The sequence below is a fragment of the Pan paniscus genome, chromosome 6, assembly GCF_029289425.2.
Source record: "Pan paniscus chromosome 6, NHGRI_mPanPan1-v2.0_pri, whole genome shotgun sequence".
Classification (NCBI taxonomy): Eukaryota; Metazoa; Chordata; class Mammalia; order Primates; family Hominidae; genus Pan; species Pan paniscus.
Genome location: NC_073255.2, coordinates 140,799,622 through 140,818,625, shown reverse-complemented (window position 1 = coordinate 140,818,625; position 19,004 = coordinate 140,799,622). Strand labels below are relative to the sequence as shown.

Here is a 19,004-nt window from a genome sequence, read left to right as displayed (position 1 = left end):
ATTTCTAGAGGAAGGAATTTAGTTACTGTTCATGGAAATATATTAAAACATCTCATAGGAATGCCATAGGGTCGTAAGAGATTTTGAGCTGAGAAACATTTTGTATGTCATTGAGTGGGTTTCAGTTTATTAAATTGGGGTCCAGAAAAGCAGATTATTACTCAAGGTCTCATAGATAGGCATAGATAAGACTGGATCCCTGGCTTCTTAACTTATGATTTTTGTTTAAGGTTGAGGTAAATAATATGCTAATTGAAAAATATAAGTAGTTCATTTCTGTTGGATCTGCCTTTGAGATCTGAACACCAGGCCTAAGCCATTGGCTGGTATCCTTTTCTGCTTTTAATGAACAAATGATCTGGCATTAGCTAAAACCAGTTTTAAAGCCAAGGATGGCCGTTGGCTTTCTCTTTAGCTAAAAAGACTTTTATTTTATCTTTTAAAGTCTTGCTAATTGTATTTTCTGAGGCTTTAAAAATTACTGTTTTTTAAAAATTAGCACAAAGGATAAATGGAAACTTTTACTTCTGTCATTGTGCTTTGAAATACAGAAGTTTAGTCTGTATCTAGATTAATAACTCATGATTTTTGTGTTGGCTTATCAGAATACAAAAATCAGTTCTTGCCTATCCAAATTTAAGCACTTTGATAACCTAATTATAATATCTCTTTATGACATATTAATTTTATGCTAAATATACTTCTTATAGATTCCATGCCAGAACTTGGTCTCAAGGGTATTTGGTAATCCTAATATCTTGTGTGTATTTTGTTCTGTACCAGCATTGCTAAGACTTTAATTCAGATGGCCTGCAATTGGGAAATGATTGTCAGTGAATGTCCAGAAAGGATGAATTGAAGTCTTTTTCCCAATAAAGGAAAATGGGAGTAAATAACTTATGCATGTGTGTGCACACACATGCACATGCTTACACATACATCCTCATTTACACACACACACCCCCTCACAAACTCATGCCATTCTCTTCCTAAGTGTTTGGTTAGGTGCCTATCACCATAGCATACTTGGCAACTGTACTTAGCAACTAGAAAAGACAGAAGCAGGATATGAATTACACGAGGCTGGTAAGTTTATTTGTTGGTTTTGAGACAGAGTCTCACTCTGTTGCCCAGGATGAAGTGCAATGGTGCGATCTCGGCTCACTGCAACCTCCTCCTCCCGGGCTCAAGTGATTCTCCTGCCTCAGCCTCTTGAGTAGCTTGGATTACAGACACCTGCCACCATGGCTGGCCAATTTTTTATTTTATTTTATTTTTAGTAGAGACAGGGTTTTGCTCTGTTGGCCAGGCTGGTCTCAAACTCTTGACCTCAAGTGATCCACCCACCTCTGCCTCCCAAAGTGTTAGGATTACAGGCGTGAGCCACTATGCCAGGCCTGTTTTTGTTGTTATTGTTGTTTGTTTTGTTTTTTTGAGATGGAGTCTTGCTCTGCTGCACAGCCTGGCATGCAGTGGCACGGTCTTGACTCATTGCAGCCTCTGCCTCCTGGGTTGAGGGGATTCTCCTGCCTCAGTCTCCCGAGTAGTTGGGATGATAGGCGTGTGCCACCACACCTGGATAATTTTCTATTTTTAGAAGAGATGGGGTTTCACCATGTTGGCAAGGCTGGTCTCAAACTCCTGACCTCAGGTGATCCACCCGCCTCAGCCTCCCAAAGTGCTGGGATTACAGATGTGAGCCACTGCACCCAGTGGAGGCTGGTAAGTTTTGATCATTTATTTTTACTGAAACAATTTTACTACGACTGCTAGTTGAGATTATACTCTCATTTGGTATTTAGATTGGCATATTTAATATTATTATATTATATAAAATTATATATATTATATTATATAATATTATATAAAATTCTGTGTGTGTGTATGTCTCCCAACCAGTGCCTTAAAAATATCAGCACTGCCAAAATGTGATTTGTCAAGAGCACATTAGAACTGCTTTCAATGAAGCTACAAAGAAAACTGAATGTTACAAGTGATTGAATCACGTTATCTGAGTTGTCTTGAGTCTTCTTGATGGTCTGTGGCAGAGAGTGCAATACGCTATGAATGTGGATCTGAAACCAAATGATAAAACAATAACCCTTCCACTTGTTATTGTGAGTTTCAGGTAGGGCAGTATTTTAACTTTTTCAGTCAACTGTTTGCAATAAATATGAGTTGAGGATACTTTCAAGGGCTTGTCTTCCATGGGAAGACTTTTCTTGCCCTGATTTTTCCCCTGTGGTGCTGATCTTGGAGCAAATATCTCTTTGAAGTGAGCAGGAATCTTGGAGCTTGAATCAGCGCGTGGGATGAGGAAGAGAATGGTAGAAACCAGACGTTGGTGGCTAGTCACCATCATAAGGCACATTGGGAGGTGAATGCAGTAGTGGCTATGAGATTATAGAGGAGTATAGCATCTAATGAGTGCATAGCAAGGAGAGAGGGGAACACCTTTTAATGAGGCCAGAGACTATTTCCATGTTAAAATACCGTTTTCCCAGTTAGTAAAGATGGAATTAAAAATGAAAAGCGAAAGACATTTTTTCAAAATATTTTTTCATCCTCTGTGAGTGTTTTGAGAGATGTATTGTTCAGCATCCTTATGCTTAAACCATATAATGATTTTAAATGCAATTTCCTGACCTTTTGAATATAAACAGCTGCTTTGTAAGGTTTTTTGAGTGTGCACCTCCATAATGCTTTACATGGGAAAGATACTACTTCTTCATGTCTCCATTTACTTCATACAGATTTATACATTTAAGATTATTTGCAGTGACATATTTCAGTACCCCAGAGATTTTCTTTTAGTGTCAAGTTTATATCCAGAGAGAGAGAGAGAGAGAAAGAGAGAGTGAGAGTATGTATGTGTGTGTGTGTGTGTGTGTGTGTTTAAGGTTTAAAGCAAGGTTTATAAAAATGCATCAGGAGACATAAACATTTTAGTTGGAAACTGGAAATGAAAGTTGTTAGCTCATAAGTAAATACCTAAAATATAGCATATTAGAATAAATTTAAGTAAAGTTATTTAAAAAGTAATATTGCACAGTATATCTGCAATGCCAGGAATCATAGGGAGTTGTATGTAGCTAACATTCTATCATTTTCCCATTTCCTGACTTGGTAGACTGAAGGGTGACACAAAGAATCAGACCGAAGGTTCTCACTGATCCTTGGACTCACCCATTTCCTGCCTTACAGTTCACCAAATAATTAAGAAAATCAAAACAAAATGGAATGACAGCAAAACTACTGGTTAAATAAGCTCTAAAAAGCAATAAATACCAATAGCACCCAGCCTAAATTATTTTATTGAGAACTAACTTGACAATGAAAAGATGTTTGAGTACCCAAAATAAGAACTGATAAGTGAATATCTGAATATCAGTTCATCAGACTTTTTGATTCAAGGGCTCAAAAGCCAAAGATGGCCCAGAGGGCCGGGCACAGTGGCTCACACCTGTAATCCCAGCACTTTGGGAGGCCAAGACGGGTGGATCACCTGAGGTCAGGAGTTCGAGACCAGCCTGACCAACATGGCAAAACCCTGTGTCTACTAAAAATACAAAAATTAGCCAGGCATTGTGGCATGTGCCTGTAATCCCAACTACTTGGGAGGCTGAGGCACAAGAATTGCTTGAACCTGGGAGGTGGAGATTGCAGTGAGCTGAGATCGTGCCACTGCACTTCAGCCTGGGCAACAGAACAAGACTCTGTATTTAAAAAAAAAAAAAAAAAAAAAAAAAAGGCTAGCAATGTCGGAGCTAAATCACATGAGCACAAAAGACATAGTGAAAATGTTTTCATGGCAATGGGTGTTGAAAGATTTGATTTAAAAAGTTCAGGCTAACTCAGCTGCACTGAGGGGTGGCAAACTAGGGTGAAAGGAAGGTCTTCTTAAAGCAGGATTCTGTAGAAAAAAGTAGAGATGAACATTCCTCCCACCCAGTCAAGTGTGCCTTGTTAGGACTGTGATTTGGTGATATGTGCAATATCCAAAGTAGTCATTCCATAATGATAAGACAATCATAGGATTTAAATTAAAGTAGCATTTATTTCCCTTCCAAAATATCGTATCTCTAGAATATTGTTCCTTCCTATCTATTTTGTTTTGATATAATTCAAAGACAGTATCTTGATATATATATGATTTGTTTATGGATTGTAAATGTACTCGACTATTGGCAGTTGGAAAACTGATAAAGCAGTTGGTGCAAGTGGTGTCAGATTTCTAGTGGATCTGATTGCTGGTAGATTTGAGAGGACTGGGGGACCCACTCATTTAAAAAACATGGTGAAACCCCATCTCTACTAAAAATACAAAAAATTAGCTGGGCGTGGTGGCAGGTGCCTGTAATCCCAGCTACTCAGGAGGCTGAGGTAGGGGAATCGCTTGAACCAGGGAGGCGGAGGTTGCAGTGAGCCGATAATCGTGCCACTGCATTCCAGCCTGGGCGGCAGAGCGAGACTCTGTCTCAAACAACAACAACAACAACAATGTCAAAAAAACAGCTGCAATCATGGAGACAGAGCACTGGAGATTCTTTTTTGCTGAACAACATTTCAATCTTATTTATACAAATTTTATTTTCAGTAATGTTTCAGTAGTGTCTTTAACAAGGAAAGGGGAATAGATCATGGTGTTATCCAACATTGGAAAGGAAATGTCTTCATCACAACTGTTCCTTAAAAGTCAAAATTGTTTATAAAATGTCTTTCAGTAAAAAATAAATCTAAAAGATTTAGAATTTTCTTCTGGTAGAAGGCACTAGGAAATACATTTAAATAACTAGATAAAATGATGTTAAAAATCACTTAGTAATATTTGATGCTTGAAGTGTTTGGTATTTATCTTAAGTTTATATATTCGCATAAATATGGGCACATGCTGAGGAACCACTTGAAATAAACATCTGGGTTTAGTGTTTTATATGCCTTTTTGGATAACTAAATTCATATTGGTGTTTTTTTTCATAATCTTAGTGTATCATGAATCAATTTAGTAGTTTTATGTTTATACATTTCTTGAAATTTTATTTTAGAATATAGTAAAATCTCATTAAATTATAATGTGTTAATTATTATAAATGTGACTATGTCTGTAGAAACTATGCTGTGGTGTGAATGTTTACGTCCTCCCCAAATTCATATGTTAAAATCCTGATCCCCAAAGTGATGGTATTAGGAAGTAGGGCCTTTGAGCCATGATTAGGTCATGAGGGCGGAACCTTCGTGAAAGGATTAGTCCCCTTATAAAAGATAGCCCAGAAAGCTAGCTGGCCCTTCCATCATGTTAGGACACAGTGAGAAGGCCCCATCTATAAACCAGGAAACAGGCTTTCACCAGGCACCAAAACTCTAGAACTTCCCAGCCTCCAGAACTGTGAAAAAGAAATTTATATTGTTTGTAAGTTGTCCTGTTTGTGGCATTTTATTATGGCAACCTGACAAAACTAAACAGACAACATGGTTTCTTATGTGCTATAAGCTTGATGTAAATTGCTTTCTTTGGCATTTTGACACAGAAATATAAATTCAATTCACTGAACTTCTAGGCACTAACTATGGATCTTGTAATTCAATGCTGAGTATAGAGTATGTGAGAGGTGTAGAGTAGGAAGGAAACTGTTCTTTTTGAGTTTACATTCTTGAGAAACCATACCGGTTAATTTTCTACCAATTATGAAAGGAAGGGTTGTAATATAGGATATCATTATCTCTTTTCCTCACATTTGAACAGGCGTCTTAGTTCCTGCTGCTGTAATAAATTACTGTAGACTAGCTGGTTTAGACAAAAATTTATTTCTCACAGTTCTGGAGACTGGGAAGTGCAAGATCAAGGTGCTGGCAGCTCTGGCGTCTGTTGACAGGGGTGGGGGGGCGGGGAAGAGAGAGAGAAAAAGGAAGCTGTCTTGTGTCTCTTCCTCTAAGAGCACTAATCTCGTTCATGAGGGCTCCTCCTTTATGACCTAATTACCTCCCAAAGTCCCCACCTCTAAATACCATCATGTTGGGGATTAAGATTTTTTTTTTTTTTAAGTTCAAAGTTTTAATCCAAATTTGGATGGGGACTAGGATTTTAACATATAAATTTGGTGGTGGAGGCACAAACATTTAGTCCATAGCAACAGGCTTTTCCAGATTTGGCTTTTGAATTTGATATGATCTTGGGGAAATTACCTTTCTTTCAGTAGAGATTTGTTATTGTAAATAATACTCTCCATTCTAGATTTTTGACACATAAGTTTTTGAGAATTAAAACTTTTTAAACTAACTAAAAATGCAATGTGTGTGTGTATACACACATATGTGTGTGTGTGTGTGTGTGTATGTATGTGTGTATATATATACCCATATATATGTATATGGGTTTTTTTTTTTTTTTTTTTGGAGACAATGTCTCATTCCATCACCCAGGCTGGAGTACAGTGGTGCAATCAAGGGCCGAGGCTCATTGCAGTATTGTCTGCCCAGGCTCAATTGATCCTCCTACCTTAGCCTCCCGAGTAGCTGGGACTACAGGCATGCACCACCACGCCTGGCTAATTTTTTGTATTTTTAGTAGAGATGAGATTTCACCACATTGCCCAGGCTGGTCTCAAATTCCTGGGCTTAAGTGATCTGCCCACCCAGGCCTCCCAAAATGCCAGGATTACAGACATCAACCACGTTGCGTGGCTTGAATTGTATGTTTTAATTTATGCAAACCTGATGTGAAATGCCCAAATTTATTATTATTTGAGATGGAGTCCCACTCTGTTGCCAGGCTAGAGTCCAGGGGCGTGATCTCAGCTCACTGCAACCTCCGCCTCCCGGATTCAAGCAATTCTCCTGCCTCAGCCTCCCGAGTAGCTGGGACTGCAGGTGTGTGCCACCATGCCCAGCTAATTTTTGTATTTTTAGTAGAGACGGGGTTTCACCATGTTGGCCAGGATGGTCTCCATCTATTGACCTCAGGTGATCCACCTGCCTTGGCCTCCCAAAGTGCTGAGATTACAGGCGTGAGTCACCACACTCGGCCCCAAATTATTTTTAAAAGATGAATTGAGATAGGATGAAGGAAATTAAAAAAATAGACATACTTAAGTATACTGATTATATAATGAAATAAGTATATGTGTGTGTGTGCATGTGTGTGTTCACCAGCACCTAGAATGTGATTCTAGTTATGAAAATGTAGTACAAGGCATCTAAACAAAATACAAGTAGGTATTAAATGTTTAAAAATGTTTCACATGTTGTATTGAATATTCTTATTGCATTAATGATTATAATGGTTATAGACACTAACAGTGTTAAACATCAATATACTTGTAAATATGCTTGTTTATGCCTTTGTGTATCTGTTCTGAATTTTCATTACTGAAACAAAAGTAATGTTATTCATCTGATGAAAATGATTATTTTTTATACCTTTTTCTTTGTTGTAGTTTTGCTATCTGTGTAGACAGAAATTAGCTTATTTTAAAAAAGGAAAAAGATCATTTCATGCTAAAAATCCATATCAATGTGAAAAAGTTAGAAATTTCAAAGGAACAAATGCCATTGCAACTATAATTCTCCTAAGCATGATTGACATTGTAAGGGGTAATATTTAATATATGATAATTTCTCATTTACATATGCACTAGAGTCAGATTGCAGCTGCACTGGGAAATATAATTTTTATATTTTATGAATGGAATATTTCTGTTGTAACACACAACATTTTACTATGTTACTGTATTTACTTGCTGGGACTGCTGTAACAAAGTACTACAAACTGGGTGGCTTAAATAACAGAAATTTATTGTCTCACAGCTCTAGAGGATAGAAGTCTGAAATCCCCAGGCAGATTTCTTCTAGAGCTGTGAGACAATAAATGAGAGAATGATCTATTCCAGGCCTTTTTCCTTGGCTTGTAGATGGCTATCTTTTCCATATGTTTCTTCATATTGCATTCCTTTTATGCATGTCTGTCATTAGATCTAACATTTGTCTTTTTGTAGGGATATCAGTCTTATTGAATTAGGATCCACCCTAATGATCTCACTTTAACGTGTTTACCTCTGTAAAGACCCTATCTCCAAATAACATCACATTCTGAGTATTGAGGATTAGGACTTAAGCAAATGATTACTTTGAAGGGAACCATGATTCAACCTGTTACAGTCACCACTGTTTTGTATCTGGTGCACAAAAGCACTTCCCTGCTAGGGTTAAAAGAACTGAATATGTTGTAAGGTATAATGAGTCACAGTTGATTTCCTTGAGACTTTTGAATGATGAGATATATGTAAGAATAAAGCATTATGACTGTTGTTTAATTTTTAAATGCCAACATTAGTTTTAAGATGGCTGAGAGGACTCGGAATGGGTGAATTCATTTGGGGGGATATTATCCTATTATTTCCACAGCTAGTGTTTAGAAGATTTACTAGACTAACATTCCAACACTAATACTTTGTACTGCCTAAAATGCCTTTAGCATACCACTTACATTTGTCTAGGGGAGTTCATGAAAACCAGATTTTTAGTAAGCTTCTACAAATAATTCATCATGGATGAAAGGCAATCACATTGCGAAAGCGCTTACTTCTGCTTATCATGAGTGTTTTTTATTATCTTTTTGCATCTGAGACAAATGTGTCGAGAATTTCATCAAAAGCTTAATGCGTTACAATCATGTTCTCCTCCAACATACAGATCACTGTGGATTCCATAACCAGAATTCTAAGAAAGTATATAGCAACTCTATTGTTATTCAGTTGTAAGAGACATAGTAAAGTGTAATAATTCCAAGAGACTGTAGAAGCACTAGCATTAAATATTAAACATTTAAATGAGGAAGTGCTGATTAATTCATAATATTCTGAGCAGCTCATGAATGTTTAATACTCATATCTTGCCTTGATTGGATATTATTTAACTGACGCCGTGGTCACTATAGAACTACTTAGTTACCATTTTAAATTACAGACCCAGTTTACAAAATGATTTGTTTTATTTTAGGTAAATACTTATTTGAACTTCTCACCTTTTTTTTGTTCAATGTTTCATAAACTAGAGCAGAATGAAAAATTAAAGGTTTATCTGTTAAACATTTTAAGCCATAGTTATCTTAAAAAGTTGTAGTTGAGGTTAAGTTTGCATAGTTTTAATAAGTGAGTAATAATAATAGTTCTAATTAGTTTTAATAAGTAAAAGTACCTTAGGATAACTTTACATTGATTTCGATTTTTAGGTGTTCTACTATCATTAAGTAGATATTATTCAGCAGCTATTATGCGCTCAGCACTGGGAAAACAGTAGCAATGAACAAGGCAAACACAGTCAGTGCTTCGTGAAGCTTCTGGTCTTTTGAGAGATTTAGAGATTGAACAAGTAATCACAGCCATGCATTGCTTAACAATGGGGATGTATTCTGAGAAATGTGTCATTAGCAATTTTGTCATTTTGTGAACATCAGAGTGTACGGCACTTACAAACTTAGATGGTGCAGCCTAGGAGACACCTAGGCCGTGTAGTCCAGCCTTGTTGCTCCTAAGCTACAAACCTGCACAGAATGTTACTGCACTGAATACCAGAGGCAATGGGAACATAATGGTAAATGTTTGTGTATCTAAAGATACCTGAATGTAGAAAAGGTACCGTACAAATATGGTATTATCATCTTAGGGGACCATTGCCATATATGAGGTCCATCACTGGCCAAAATGTCTTTACGTGGCTCTTGATTGTACTCAAATAATTATTTAATTACAGTATGGTAAGTGCTAAGCAGGAGGAGTGTGAGGTTTTGAGGGAATATTTAATGGAGTTTGTAACCTGGTTGGGGGGATTAGGGAAATCTTCCCTGAGGAAAAGGAAGTATCATGTGGCTTGTTGGCCAGAGGAACAGCTAGAAGGAAGAGCATTCTTTGCGGGGAGGGGGACCATACGTGAAGGCCTGAAGGCTCATCTGTCTTCGGGAGGGGGTAAACTGAATCAGGTATGAAGGCCAAAATAATACTACAGTTGAGAACTGGTTTTCTTTACAGATTAGGATCAGCTGTTGGAAAGTGTCTGAGAGGCCTAGAGAATCAGGAGTGTAATCTCTGTAATAATGGATTATGAGTGTTCATGGTCAAGACTGATCCTAGGTAAGGGAATAAAATGACAGGATTTCTTTGGCAGGGGTTGGGTTAGGTGAATTTTGTCAATTTTGTCAAATTTGTCCATTTTGTTCTGCTGTTCTTTCCCCTTGTAGGTCTTTTGAGAGCTCCCTCTGGGAGCTCCCAGTATTTGCCATGTAATTCAGAGACTCTTGCTATTTGTAGCTTCTCTTTGTGTGAGTTGTTTAACTCTTGTCACAATTCATCTTGTAATTGTATTTTGCAAGTGAACTGGAGGCACTGCCAGGTAGAACTACAAGGACATCCATAGGTGTTTTTTTGTTTGTTTTTTAATAACATACCTGGGGACTGGGATTTTTTACTTCTCAGGGAGCAAGCATGACAGACTCTTCCTTCAAAGACTTTGGTAAAGGGATTATGGGGTCACAAAGGTACTCGTTGGCTCTGTTGACCCAAACCAAAACAGCCTGGGGCCATATCAAACACCCAAAGCGTAGCCAGTGTCAGGGTTTTCAGTGGTTTCTTTACTCACATCCCAGTCTGCAAAACACCAGGGGTGAGTGGCTGAAAATCCCCATTTTTGACTCACCTTGCCACATTGGAAGCCACCCCAGCCCATGACCTGGCAACCTACTGCTCTGCACCTGCTAGAATTTTATCAGTCAGGGATTCAATTTCAAGAGACAAGAGGCATAGCTGTAGTACAGCTGGCTTCCTAAGTCCTCACTTACAAGATGCGCATCCTCTCCTTTTTCTTCTCAGCCCAGAATAACACCATCAGAAGGAAGAAGTCAGAGGGCTCCTTAATGGTCCTGACGTAATCCAATGTAATGTATCCATTCCTGACTTACATCACCCTTCCTTGAACTGGACTTGGCTGTCTCTGGGCCTGCAAGTCTTGTTCTGCCATCCTTTGGCAAAGGACCGAAGGCAGTATGTCTTCCAAGGAGAACACGGTGTCAGAGTGTTCTTCCTCCTCTGGGCTTAGTAAACTTAGAAATTTGATCTAGGAGTCCCAGTCACTGTTCACCTACTGTCCTCCACACACCTAGTACTTCTATGTAGAAAAAAAAACCAGTTTTTTCTTATGATTTATTCTTATTCTTATGGTTTATTAATTAATTTCTTTATTAATAAGAATTACTGCTACCACTACTATAGGGCCACTGGTCTAGTTTGCCACAGTTTTTTCTCCATTCGCCTGCAATAAGTAAGGGTTTCTCAAGTTTCTGGAGGCAATAGGTTCATCTAGGAGTTCCAGCCCCTGTTTGATCTCCAGTCCTGCTATAGCCATCAAATCTCTAGAGGTCTGGCTTGGCTAGTGTGTGGTGCTGAAGCCTTAAACCAGTCTGACCAGGTTCAACATTATCTTGGCATCCATAAAGGACTCTAAATTTTAAGGGAACAGTTATCTATGGATGTTGTGGGGAAACTAGTAATTTCCAATTCTTTTTTTTTTTTTTTTTTTTTTGGAGACAGAATCTTGCTCCATTCCCCAAGCTGGAGTGCAGTGGCATAATCTCAGCTCACAGCAACCTCTGTGTCCTGGGTTCAAGTGATTCTCCTGCCTCAGCCTCCCAAGTAGCTGGTATTACAGGCACCCGCCACACCCAGCTAATTTTTGTATCTTTAGTAGAGACAGGGTTTCACCATGTTGGCCAAGCTGGTTTCAAAGTCCTGACCTCAAGTGATCCAACCACCTCTGCCTCCCAAAGCACTGGGATTACAGGCGGGACCCACCGTGCCTGGCCTCATTACTTCTAAGTGGAGCTTTTTAGATTCAAGTTTTGTGAACTCACATAACACTTCTCTGGAGGGTATAGTTAGTCCTCAGGAGTCTATTCTCCCCAAATTTGCACATTTAATTTGAGTGCAGCCTCAAGAAGGTCTCATTAAATTTCCATGTTATGCCACTAAACATCATGGCTTCCCCTTCATTAAATCTCCTGCACAAAGCTTTACATGATGATTCTAATAGGCCGGTGGTCAGGATGTAAATGTGTTTCTGGCTCAGGGCAGCTGTCACAATTTTAATACAAGTGGTGTCCCATCTTATCTCCAACTTGGTACCCACTCCTGTTACATCCACTATGACCAAGGCTAAACTTGCCTTCTTTCTAGCAAGGGAGCAGCTTTTCTATTTTGAGAGAGAAAACTAGGTTTTCAATGATACGATTATTCTTATCCCATCACATTATTTATTGTATTCAATTTAGAAGAAAGTCATTGACTTCACTAAATCCTTTAAGTGTACACTTATTTCTGGCCATGTCTATACAGTGACACCAAAAAGTATAAATGATTCTTTGAGTTTTGATTCTTGAGACAATCCTAGTTGGTGTTTGTTTACTAAGAAACAAAGCAGTGGTTCTCCAACTTTAGCACTTTTAAGAATTTTTTTTTTTTCTGAGATGGAGTCTTGCTCTGTTGCCCAGGCTGCAGTGAAGTGGCGCAATCTTGGCTCACTGCAACCTCCACCTCCTGGGTTCAAGCAATTCTCCTGCCTCAGCCTCCTGAGTAGCGGGGACTATAGGTGCGTGCCACCACTCCCAGCTAATTTTTGTATTTTTAATAGAGATGGGGTTTCACCATATTGGCCAGGATGGTCTCAACCTCTTGACCTTGTGATCCTCCTGCCTTGGCCTCCCAAAGTGCTGGGATTACAGGCGTGAGCCACCACACCCAGCCAAGAATTCTTTGAATACCTATTAAACATGCATCTTCCCTGGGTCTTCCTCTCTTCCATTCCCACATTCTGCCGGGAATTCTGCTTCTTAGATTTTTGGTAAGGATTGAAAATGTGCATTACTAACAAGTCCCCTAAGTGATTTATTTAAAAGTGTTCTGTAGACCACACTTTGAGAATCATTGAGCTAGGAAATGTCTCTCTCATTATGCTAAGTAAATAAGCCAGACACCGAAAGACAAATACTCTGTGATCTCATTTATATATGTACCCTAAAATATTCAAGCTCACAGAAGCAGAGAATAGAATGGGGGTTGCCAAGGGATTGTCGGGGAGAGTGGAAGATGTTGGTTAATGGGTACAAAGTTCCAGTTAGACGGGATAAATAAATTCTGGAGATCTACTATACAGCATGGTGACTGTAACTATTAATTATTGTATCCTTGAAAATTGCTAAGTTAGCAGATTTTAAATGTTCTCACCACAAAATTATAAGTATGCGAGGTGATTGATGTTAATTTAAAAAAGTATCTCTTAATAAGTGTTATAGGCACAAATTTAGTTTTTGCTTTATGAAAATGTATAGTGTGTAAAATACAGTAAATCAAATTGTATTTTAATTCTTAAAACTATGCTAATACTTAATATATTAGTAATTACATATAATTTATTATATAGTAAATATAATGTAGTATTTTGACATTATGATGTACATGTCAGCTTTATTTAAAGAGATACTGATGCCTTGCAAGTTCTCTCTCTCTGTCACAGTGGTCTAGTGTTCTGCGGATTCCTGAAACAGTCTGATAATGTTACCAGTTTACTCATAGCCTCTTTTGTAACTTTTTAGTTTCCAAAAGTCACCAGCTCTTTGATTACCAGGGAAGTAGTAAACAAATGTTCATTGTTAAATGTTATGATTTTATATATGTGTTTGGACTAGAATCTTGACAGCAGTGATTTCTGGATGATGATGTTTCAAATAATTTTATCTTTTTTCTAGAACATTTAAAATTTTTTTCAAAATTTTAGAATGAGTAGACATTAAATTTATGATTAGAAAACATTTAACTTTATTTTAATACATGAAAAATAATTTTCATTTGACTAGGTATGGTTGAAGATAGAGACTAATAAAATAAAATAGATATTCCAAATAAGAAATCAATTAGCTCTAGATGGGGGTTTTACTTGTGAGTTTGACTGAATGGGGAGAAAGCCAGTCTGCTTTAAGAGGAAAGAAATGGTTTGTATTCTTCCATGCCCTTTGAACAATCTTGACAACTGATATTTGTCTTAATAAGTTCACTTACCTAAAAATGTTTTACCTACCACTTAAAGGAAACACAGGAGGATTTGGGATTTATGGTCAGAGTAAGTCTAGTAGAAACTTGAATACATCTTTCTCTTTTTCTAGATGCGTTAAAACTCTCCCAAGGTGACAGTTACGGAAGTCTGAGCTCTTCTAAGGGGTAGTATGTCTTAGAGAAATTGTACCAGTCTCGTGTCAGTCTCATGTCAACCTGATGGTGAGGGGGCAGGAAGGGAAGGGGAGGTGACCCAGGGGTAATAACATCCAGGGAGGAAGATTTGGGCCTTGAACGCTTATTGCATAGAAGCTAACCTCAATTCATTCTTGACCTTTAGAATTAGAGGTTACTATTAATTTAGCAATGAAGTTTCCAGGCTTGGATGGAATCCAAAATGTCCTTCAAAATGTTAGAAAGCAGGCAAAAGCGTAACAAAGGAAGGAAATAGTACTCACAGCTGATATCTCATAAGATTATTTCACTAACAAAATAACTGTGGAAACTTTTGGTTTCAGGTATCTCTTCTCTGAATCCATTATCCAATCAATCACCCAGCCAATCCACCACCAAAGGAAGCAACTTTATTGAATCTGGAAGCAAATTAAAGCAATTTGGTTCCTTTCAGGTTTCAGATTTGGTTATTTTATCAGGGATATAAGAGGTTTATGCCTCAAGGTGCTCCCAGGCCAGCCCTGGAACTCTACTGGGTGCTGCAGGGAATGAGAGCTTGGGGGTCCACATAAGGGGATATGGAAAGGATAGCAGCTGCTGGACAGCAGAGATATTTGCAAGACAGGAGGTTGATGCCATAGTACAGTATACTTTGTGTTTTTAGTGATTACTTTCAGTAACCACATTCTTGACAAGAACTTAATGCCCATTGTATGGTAGTTTTAAGGTTGTAATAACAAATCTAATAGTTTGAACACATAACTGTTGTATGTATTCAATTATTCATAATAACGGACCATACAGCCTTCTAGAAAAATTCATATAAATTGTTTTATTTAATTCCTGAATCACAGTAACCCTCTTTTACAGATAAGGAGAGTGAAACTCAAAGAGGTCATGTAGCCCTAGGCAACCCAGCCAATAAGTAGTGAAACTTGGTCTTGGAGCACTTTTGCTTTCCAGATGAGCCTTCCTCCAACCCCAGTAAATTACCGAGGCAAATACTGGGAAGATTAAAATGGTTTTTTGTTCATATTTCTTTCCATTTTTTTGGACTGGGTATATGTATAAAACATCAACCATTAACAAATGGCTTCTTAATGTATATCATGGATATAGAAAAATAATAAATAATATATATGTACAGATTGTTGAGTTTTCACGAACTAAACAGGCCCATGTAACCTTCATCCAGTTCAACAAGCAGAACATGTATAAATATGCTTTTAAACAGAATTGGATCCTACCATTACATAGAATTTGGTCTCCTACTTTTTCCACTTAACATTTTATTGTCAAATATTTACCACATTAGTATGTATCTCTCACAAACAAGCTTTTTAATGGCTACATGATAGATCCTCAGGTGATTGTACAATAATTAATATAACCATCCTTTGAACATTGAACATTTAGGCTGTTCCCGTTTTTCATTACTGTAAATAGCATTGTGGTATATAGTATTAAACATAAATCTCTGGCTGTGTGTTTATTTCCTTAGGATACATTTGTAAAAGTGTAATTGCTAGATCAAGGAGCATGATTAGTTTAAAGGTCTTGATGTATATTGGCAAAGTACACAAAGAATGGTTATACCAACCCACCACTGTTCATGAGTGCTCATATTCTAATACTGGTTCATTTCATCATATGTGCGTGGTATGCATGTGTGTGTGTTTGTGTCTGCCTGTATTTATCTTGGGCTTTTTGATAGACAAAAATTTTTATCTGACTACTGTTGGGATTTTCTTTCATTGTTAATGAGGTTAGTATATTTTTATATGTTTATTGAACATGTTGCTTCTATTTATTTTCTATCTAATCACTACAAAATTACACGTTACTTATTTTCTTTAATTTATTTGGAAGATAAAAGCTTATAAAACTGTATGGCTGGACACAGTGGCTCACACCTGTAATCCCAGCACTTTGGGAAGCCGAGGTGGGCCGATCACCTGACGTCAGGAGTTCAAGTCCAGCCTGGCCAACATGGTGAAACCCTGTCTCTACTAAAAATACAAAAAAATTAGCCAGGCGTGGTGGCGGGTGCCTGTAATGCAAGCTACTTGGGAGGCTGAGGCATGAGAATCACTTGAACCCGAGAGGCAGAGGTTGCAGTGAGCCGAGACTACGCCATTGGACTACATACAGCCTGGGCAACAAGAATTAAATTCTGTTTCAGAGAAAAAAAAAAAAGCTTATAAAACTTTAGGAGAATGACTTTTTTAGCTCATAAAAATTTGGGAAAGTAATGAAATAAGTTTTCCCTTCATGATCACCTTTTTCAAAGCATCTATATAACTGTTTTAGAGAAAAATCATCTACTCCTGAAAGCTGCTCTAGATAGATCCAGGTGACATTTGAGTCTTAATTGACATATCTAATTGACACATTGTTTCCTCACAGATGACTGAGGTGGTGACTCATTTATTCAAGAGGGTCAGACTACGATTCCTGTATCTGAAAAATAAATAATGTTGGAAGATAGTATGTATTTGAATCAGTGAAACACAACATAATTAGATAATTCAGTTATTATTAGAAATTTGCACATCCCTATTTATAATATTTCCTATTTGGAGAATAGGATTAGACAAGGTTTTAGATCATTTTTTCACCTTTTGAGAAATACGATGTGAAATTTAAGGATTATAAGTAAAATTAAAATAAAAATTATATCAAAGGTTTTACAGTTGGCTATTCAGTATATGAAAAAATTTTGATATTAAGGTTGTTTCTCAGTCTTTAGAGGTATATTATATTTCTAAAAACATGTCTGGGAGACACAATATAGGAAGCCTTAATTTCAGAAACTAGGGTTTTTCTTTTTTTTTCTTTTTTTGAGATGGAGTGCAATGGCGCAATCTCGGCTCACTGCAACCTCCACCTCCTGGGTTCAAGCGATTCTCCTGCCTCAGCCTCTTGAGTAGCTGGGATAACAGGCATGCGCCACCACACCTGGCTAATTTTTGTATTTTTAGTAGAGACAGGGTTTTACCATGTTGGCCAGGCTGGTCTCTAACTCCTGACCTCAAGTGATGTGACCACCTTGGCCTCCCAAAGAGCTGGGATTACAGGCATGAGCCACCACGCCCGGCCAGGAACTAGGGTTTTTCTAAAGTAGCTTTTGCATGAAGGTAGTTGAATTTTAATAAAATAAAAAATTCATTCACAAAAATGAAGGTTAGTGGGGATGGGGTGAAAGATCTGTGTCTCATTGTCAGATATATCTCTATTTGCCTCTGGTGTTTATCCTGAGCCTGGTTAGTGAGCAGAGGCTGCCAGGACTGGCAGATTGTGCTGTGTCTTGTGTTACACGAACAACTAACCTGCAATTCTGAGCTTATTAAGATGAGACCATTTTAACATATTTGTTTTAATCTCTATGTCAGAATTCTGATCTCCAGATGTTATAAGCATTAAGCCATTCTTTCATCTTTTGTAAATAAATTTTCCAGAATATTCTGTGTTGTTGAGAGTACCTGGACATTAACTGAGTTTTACCTGTTATTCTTTACATTTTGATGTTAGCTAAATCCAGTTTTTCCCCATCATTTCATAAATTTTTCCCATAAAATAAAGACATACATGGTTTTTACAGTTAGAAGAGACCTTCAAGATCACATCATCCTTTAGATCCTCAAATCCAAATGCCTTCCAGGGCCAATAATATCCATATGACCTTATCAGGGATAATATAGTAGGAAGTGATAATGACTACACAAACTAGAAAGTATAAACCCAGCCTAAAGGCATCAAGTTTTAAAGTTTATTCAAACACTGTGCTATCCCAACAAAACATGTCTGTGGGACACATTGGCCTGTAGGCCTCCAAATTGCAGTCTCTAATCTTTTTATTTTAAAGATAAATTGATCTTTCTAGTAAAGTTAGTGTGACAGGTGATTTGAGACCAGGTTTTCTTTCTTCTAATGAATTGATTAATTAAATATCTATTGCGTGCCCACTTCTGTCAGATATTTTCATTTATTTATTTTATTTACTATATACATGCCATCACTTACAAAAGCAAATTTAAGGCTAAGGACAATAAATACACACACTCACATCCATTAGGAGGGTAAAATAAAGATGAAAAAGATATTTAAAAACCACAGGTGAAAAAGAGCTAAAATTTTAGAAGAAGCTCAAGGTGAACATGGTAACCAATTTTTTTAAAAGAACAAATGAAATAAAAGATTATCTAGAAGTATCTTACGCTAACTTTTGATAACATTAATTGGTTAATGGATATCCTTGGAAATAGTTCAAAGCAAATATAGTTGTAAACTGAATGAACACATGGAAAGTTAGGGAACTCTTATCTGCTATGATTGCATAAGAAATAGAATTTTACCAGGAAAGTGTGTGTGTGTGTGTGTGTGTGTGTGTGTCTGTCTGTGTGTGTGTGCATAGGAATTTACCAGTAAAAGAAACAGCAGATTTCTTGGGGGAGGGAAAAGTTGGGGGAGGGAAAAGTTAAGTGTGGATAGAACAATGAGGGCATTTATTGTTCAAGATGAGGCTGAATAGTAAGCAAGGATTTGTAGGCCATTGCTGAGGATTTTGTCTTATATCCAAGGAATAAATAGAAGGGAATTAGAGGTTTAACCTGGGGGTATGAATGAGGAAGAAGAGTCCCATGATCAAATTTACCTTTTGAAAAGACCACTGTGGCTGCTATGTGAAGAGGCACACTAGAATGAACACTGAAACACCAGTTAGAAGCCAGGCGAGGTGCA

General features: G+C 37.5%; 1 protein-coding gene across 3 annotated transcripts in view; it reads left to right on the top strand.

The window, feature by feature from the left end:
• The window catches only part of RELN (reelin), a 520,521-nt gene that overhangs the window by 34,458 nt on the left and 467,059 nt on the right, over positions 1-19,004 (top strand). The window lies entirely within an intron of this gene.